Below are 6,115 nucleotides of genomic sequence, written 5' to 3' on the forward strand. Positions count from 1 at the left end.
ATTTCAGGACCATTTCCTTCTTACAAATGGCTTGCATTCCAGATCCCAAGGCAGCTTCTTGGAGATCAGAACTTATTTTCCCAAGTAACACTGCTAGGCGTGGTGAGGCCCAGCTTGGCCCAGCCCACAGACGCCTTTTGACCATCCGGGACCTGAGATGTTACACTAATAAAGCAGATTAGCAACATCCAGCCCCATCTGTAACAAGCTCTGTGAGGTGTTGATGACATCTCTGTGATAAGGACAGCTCCCAGAATGGGTACAGTCCTCTAGGGGTCAGCCCTTGGCACAGTTAGACACTTCTCTCTCTAGTAAGACCCCTTACTAAATATGAACATTCTCATAAAGGAGGTGCCTTTGGGGGAGGGCACACACACCCTATTTGGCAGAATTTGCCAATGAAGGTGAAAGTTGTACTCCAAAGCCAGACTCCCTATTGCCTATTGCTCACAAGAAACGTTGGAACACTGGTTGTGTGTGTGTGTGTATGTGTGTGTGTCTCGCAGAAAGCCCATTCTGTGTGCTTTTGCTGCAGCTGCAGACCTCAAGGACTTGACTGTTTTTATAATGACAATGAACAAAAGCAAAGCCTTTGAAGAAGAAAGTTCATTTTGATTTTTCAAGACAAGTCAGCATCAGCCCTAGAGAATTCCCAACCCTTTTTGCCCTGTGTTCCCTGCTTGGAGCTTCACATTCATGGTTGTTTGCTATAACTGCAGAAGGCCTCGGTCTCTAGAAAGCTAAGTGGATGCATATGGATTTGGAATCATCAGTTTGGAACAGTCTCCAGTGGCCGGGAGCCCCGAGACAACTTTGATGGCCTTGACAGATCCACCCCTTGTACCTCCTTGGAAGAGCCGCTGCCTGGGCACGCTTCTTGCCATCTGTAGCTATCTGGGGCCTCGCTTCTATTTATGAGGCTGCAGGAGATGAAAGTAGAAACCACATTAATTATTGCAAAGTGCTTTTTACTTTTAAAGTGCTTTGCTAGCGTTAATTAGTTATTCCTTCTTACAGCACTCTGGTAAGGTAGGCAAGAATCATTACCCCTCTTCTACTGTGGAGGAAATGAAGACACAGACATTTAATGACTCCCCCGGGGACCTGGGGGAAGTTGGTGGCCTAGACAGAGTTCGGTTTTCAATGTGATGTGTCTGGCTTCCTCCTGGGGTGTACCTTGCTGCCACAGCTAATATCCTAAGGGCTTCTTAGGTAGAGATGAGGTCTGCCGACCACTGTCAGAGGAAGTTGGATCCTCCAGAGGTTCAGAGGTCACTGCTCCTTTCCCTGTCCTCACTTTTCCTGGTCCCTCACCCTTTGAGAGGAGGTAAGGCTTGGGAGGAGGGTTGATCCTGGTCACATGCCCAGTGATTATGATGGGGAAGGGGAGGGAGAGAAAGGATGGGGTTGAGCGCTGTTGCTGGGCACTCCTGTCCCTGCCACATGCTTTCTGGGTTGTTCCTCATCTGCGTGGGGCAGGAAGCAGAGGCATGGATGAGACTGCCTCTCTATTCTTGGGGAGAAGGTAGATGCGTGTTTGGGAAAGGCCCTCCACGTGGTAGGGTGGCAGGGGGAGAAATGGGCTTTGGAACTGGACAGCTCCTGGTTCACATTTTGGCCCTTCCAGTTACTGGGAAAATGGTCCTTAGTGTCTGTTTCTCATTGGCAGGATGGAGGTGATGAGTCCCCACATGGCAATCTGACTTCCCTTTGGGGCACACTGGCTGCTCGTGTGCCAGGATCCTTTCCTGTGTTAGCAGAGAAACCTCTGGTCCTTTCTCTGCAGGCTTCTCTGCCGGCCTGCCCATCGGCCCATTACTAGTTGGGTGACCTTGGCCAAGTTCCTTAATGTCTCGTTTCCTCATCCATAAAATGGGAGAATAATAATATTGCTCCTAGAATGAGGATCGAAGGAGTGAAGATGGACAAAGTACTTCAGACTGAGCCAGCTCAACTGTTCTTATTAACTTTAGCACTCATGGGAGAGAGAGGACACTCTGCTGTAGTTATAATGGAGCATGAAGTGATTCATTTCATTTCCCTTGAACATGGGAGAGCCAGGGGTGCTGGGCAGACTTCTATAGCCGCCTCCCTCCTTTCCTGAAAAGGTTTTTGTGGATCAGTGGACAGGAAATACATGATTCTAATAAAAGAGTAGGCTCCTTGATACCTACTTGAATACATTCCACTTTCCTTAGCACGGCCTTTACCGGCATGGGGTCTGCCCAACAGCCCATGGTGGTCATGTCATCTGTGCTTCCTGAGTGTGGAGCTGCAAAAGTCTCTCCAGCTGAGTGTAGACGCACTGGTTCTCGATTGTTTTCATTGCTCCTATACACCTTGAACTTTCATGATTCCAGTTCCCATCTGGGTTTCATTCTCTTCATTTCTTCCAATAAGACCCATTTCCTACATCATCTCCCCTGTGAACCCTTGACTCCTCCCCTCTTTCTCCTTCAAATTGAATCACATCGTCTTTGGTGTTTGTAGTACGAATCGAGTAGTGTGTGTGTGTGTGTGTGTGTGTGTGCACTTTGGATTCACCCCTGCCACCCATTGTACTCCCTCCTGTCCATCTTCCTGATGGCGCTAGAGTACAAATTCTGAAAGCCCAAATGGAGACCTCACCTCTCTGTTTAACCAGCTGCTGTAATTGAATTCCAGGCACTGGGCTCAGCACTTAACATTTATTATGTTTTGTGCCCTCACAACAATCCAAGGAGGTGGGTATAGTCATGTCCGTCTGTAGATGAGACAGTGGGGGTGGAAACAGATTAAGTATTTCACTAGAGGTTATACCGTTAGTCAGGGCAGGGATTCAATGTGCAGTCTGGCTGGTGCCCCAAACCAGCACCCTGATCTTCCACCTATATAGCCTTGCTGTGCTCCTCCCACTTAAAAACCAGAAGAGAGGAAGAGCCACACTCCTCAGCAGATGTCGAAGCCTCGGCCTGGTCTCCAGCGCTGCCCAGGTAAACCATGGCCTAGTCCAGTTGACTGGTGTGGCATTACCCACAATGCCCCGTCTTGGGGCTGTGGCTATGGCACTTCTCTTGCCCTTGCCTGGAATGTCTAGTGCTCAACCGCTACTGAGACCTTGAGTCAGCTCAAGTGTTAGTTCCTTGGGGAAGAATTCCCTTCCTCCCCGTCTCTCCCATCACTCAGGAAAAATCAGGGTTCCATCCTTATGCCCCTCAACCCTTTCCCAGCACTACCCTGGGGGCAGTTGTTGGTTCCTGTGCCCTCCCAGAGGACCTGGGCTTAGCTGTCTTCACCCTTATATCCCTGAGCCTAGCATGGTATCTGACCAGGAGCATGTGCCCCATAAGTCCTTGGAAGGAATGAGGAGTTACATAAATGATGCATGCTCTTCTGCCTTGTTGGGTGCAAATTCTAGCTTTTACGGGGCTAGAGGTCCAGCAGATTCCCGTGGTGCTAGGCCATTAAGGATGGTTTCCTGGGAGACCAAGGTTATCTTCCTATCACTGGGAAAAACGTGTGGTTCCACTGCAGGTGACCTTATAGCCCTGTGGGCAGTTCAAGTCTGTACTTGGACACCAGGGAATTGCATGCTAGACTATTCCCCAGAGATCATTTTGCACAACTCTGCCATTCTACCCTTCTGAATAGCAGAGACATGAAGTGATTTGCTCAAGGACCCTGGAATGAAGGGACAGGAACCAGTGGCCCTCTTTGGTGCCTGGTCTTGAGCACCTTCCTCAGCCTTTGAGAGGGCTCACGGAGGCAGCGTGGGTTTCTGGCCGGCTTCGGAATCTACGAGGCCACCCGGCGAAGCTGACAGCAGAGCAGCAGCCTTCTTCCTTCAGAACCTCTGGGCGGCTCAGGTACCCGAGCTGCAGCCGGGACAGGAAGTAATACTTTCAGAGTTTTAGCCCCAAAACCTCAGAAACTTTTTGGTGATGCATTAAATGTCAAGTATATTGTTGAGAGGAAAAGAAACAAGAACAACCGCCCAGGTATCAGCCTTTGTTACTGGGACGACAGGAGCTGCTCGGTAATGTCACAGGAAGTCGTGCTGCCAAAATACGGAGCGGGCAGCGCCCGGGCCGCGCCTTATGACAACTGTCCCTGGGCGCAGCACAGCTTCCACAGGCTCCTCCGAGGTGGGGCCCGCGGGAGCCGGTCCGGGCCTGGGCAGGGCGCAGGGCGGTGGCCCCGGGGGACCGGGACGTGAGCCCTGCTCGGCGCCCCGCGCTCGCGTCTCCGCGGCTCTGTCCCTTCCTCCGGCAGGAGCCGCCGCGAACGCGGGCGGAGCGGTTCAAGGGCACTCGCGAAGCCGCTGAAGGTCAAGGGCCTCCTGCGCGTCCTCACAGCGCCGCGCCGCCCGCCGAGCTCCGGGTGGGCCGGGCCTGGCGCCCCCGGGAGCCCCCGCAGCCCCGACCGCCCCGCCCCGCCCCGCCCCGTGCGGCGGCCTCACCCCCTCCCGGCTCTGCGGACCCCTCGACGGCTCCTCCGCGGCCCCGAGGCCCCGAGCGACGGGGACCGCGTGGGCGAGGCGGCGGCCGCACAGGCCCCCCCCCGCCGCTCCCCCCGCCCCCGCCGCGGGACACCCCCCCGCCGCCCTCCGCCCACCCCGCTCCCCCCCCGCCGCCCCCCGCCCCCCGCCCCCCGCCGCGGGACACCCCCCACCCGAAGCCCTCCCGGGACACCACACTGGCCCCCGCCCCTGGAGCCCTCCCTGGCACCAAACACTGTGGGCTTTGGGGTCCTTTCATTTTAACCCTGTCGAGCAGGCTTTTGTTTCGCTTTGTTTCGTTTTTAAAGATTCTTTTCTATTCAGTCATGGGAGGCCGGCGGCGGCGGGCAGGGGGACGCGGCCGCGGGGCGACGCCAGCCTCCGTGGGGCGCCCCGGGATGGGCCGCGAGCCCCCGGCAGCCGCTCCGCGCCTCCAGCAGCCCCGAAGCCTGTGTCAGGTGCGCGCCCGCCGTGGGTGCCCTGTGCTGGGCCCGTCCAGGCAGGGGCGGTCTGCGGGGGGGCGTCTGCCTCATGCCCAGACCCAGACCTTCGCGGTCCCAACAGCCTGGCTTTGCAGGCCCTGCTCCACCTGCAGCCTGGCCCAGGTGACCAGCCGACCGGGAGAGTGGGGGCCCTGGGACGGTGCCCCCCCCCCCCGCCCCCCCGCAGTCAGGGTGCGACAGTCAGGGCAGTTGGACTCACGCCTAGTCCCGGGCCCAGATAAAAGCAGCTTGTAGCCTCCTTTTGTCTTCTCCTTTCTCTGGCCCTTTGCTCCTCAGCTTTTAAGATGCGTGTTTTTCTTTTGCCATTTGTCTGTAAGTGGCACTAAGTACTAAATGCCACTACTTGACGTTCTGCAGAACCTGGCCTTCGATTCCAAGCCTGTTTGGGTTGGGATACTACTTTTCCATGACCAGTAGGGTTTCAAGTTTTTCGCATTTGCTCCCTTATGTTTTCCAGTCATGCTTTGTTGTCTTTTCTTACTGTGATAATTTAGCAAGTCTCGGTCAACTTTGAAATGATTCTGCCGGGGTCCGGCAGGTCGAAGGGTCAAAGGTTAACAGCAGCAAAGCCTTCTGGGCCCTCTGCTGTGACAGCCTGGGACTGGAGCACCGGGCCCCCCAGGGGTCTTATCTGGGGGTGGGGGCTGGCAGGGAGCCCAGTACTCCTTGCCGGGTGCTCCTTCCCTGAGGACAGGATCTAGGGCTCCCCTATTTCTGCTTTGGCCCTTTGCAGCATTTTCTAGCGACCACCCACACCTGCTGAGCTGTATTTGCCACTAACCTCAGACCAACCGTTCTTCTTAGCCATGCCCTCCAGACATCTTTCTCTCTCTTTCCCCATCAGCTCTCAGCTCTGACAAAATAGCCTATGGGATCCGAAATGCTTTCTCCTGAGGCTGATGTCTCTGACCTTCCTGCTGGCCAAGGTGAATTAACTTCAGTTAATCAGTTAAAGAGATTATTTAGCTAAAGGTAAACTGATGAAGATAGTCTAGTTAATTAATGAGAAAGAAGTTAAAAGTTGAAAGCAATCTCCTTAACTTTTAATTTTTTTTAACTGAGTGGGTGGAATCCATGTCCCCTCTCTAGGCACTGACACCGGCCACTGAATCATGACTGGGGGGCGAGGTCAAGC

At 54.5% G+C, this 6,115-nt stretch overlaps 1 long non-coding RNA gene across 2 annotated transcripts; it reads right to left on the reverse strand.

Moving 5' to 3' along the window:
- Positions 1-591: 591 nt before the first annotated feature.
- Positions 592-5,903, reverse strand: LOC102153908. Of its 2 annotated transcripts, XR_005378304.1 has the most exons (4): positions 5,762-5,903; positions 3,715-3,854; positions 2,629-2,743; positions 592-920 (listed from the first exon to the last, which is right to left on the reverse strand). It is a non-coding gene; the product is annotated as an uncharacterized LOC102153908 (long non-coding RNA). The 2 variants fall into 2 exon arrangements; XR_005378303.1 differs by lacking the exon at positions 3,715-3,854.
- Positions 5,904-6,115: the final 212 nt, after the last annotated feature.

This window comes from Canis lupus, chromosome 25, assembly GCF_011100685.1.
Source record: "Canis lupus familiaris isolate Mischka breed German Shepherd chromosome 25, alternate assembly UU_Cfam_GSD_1.0, whole genome shotgun sequence".
Taxonomy (NCBI): Eukaryota; Metazoa; Chordata; class Mammalia; order Carnivora; family Canidae; genus Canis; species Canis lupus.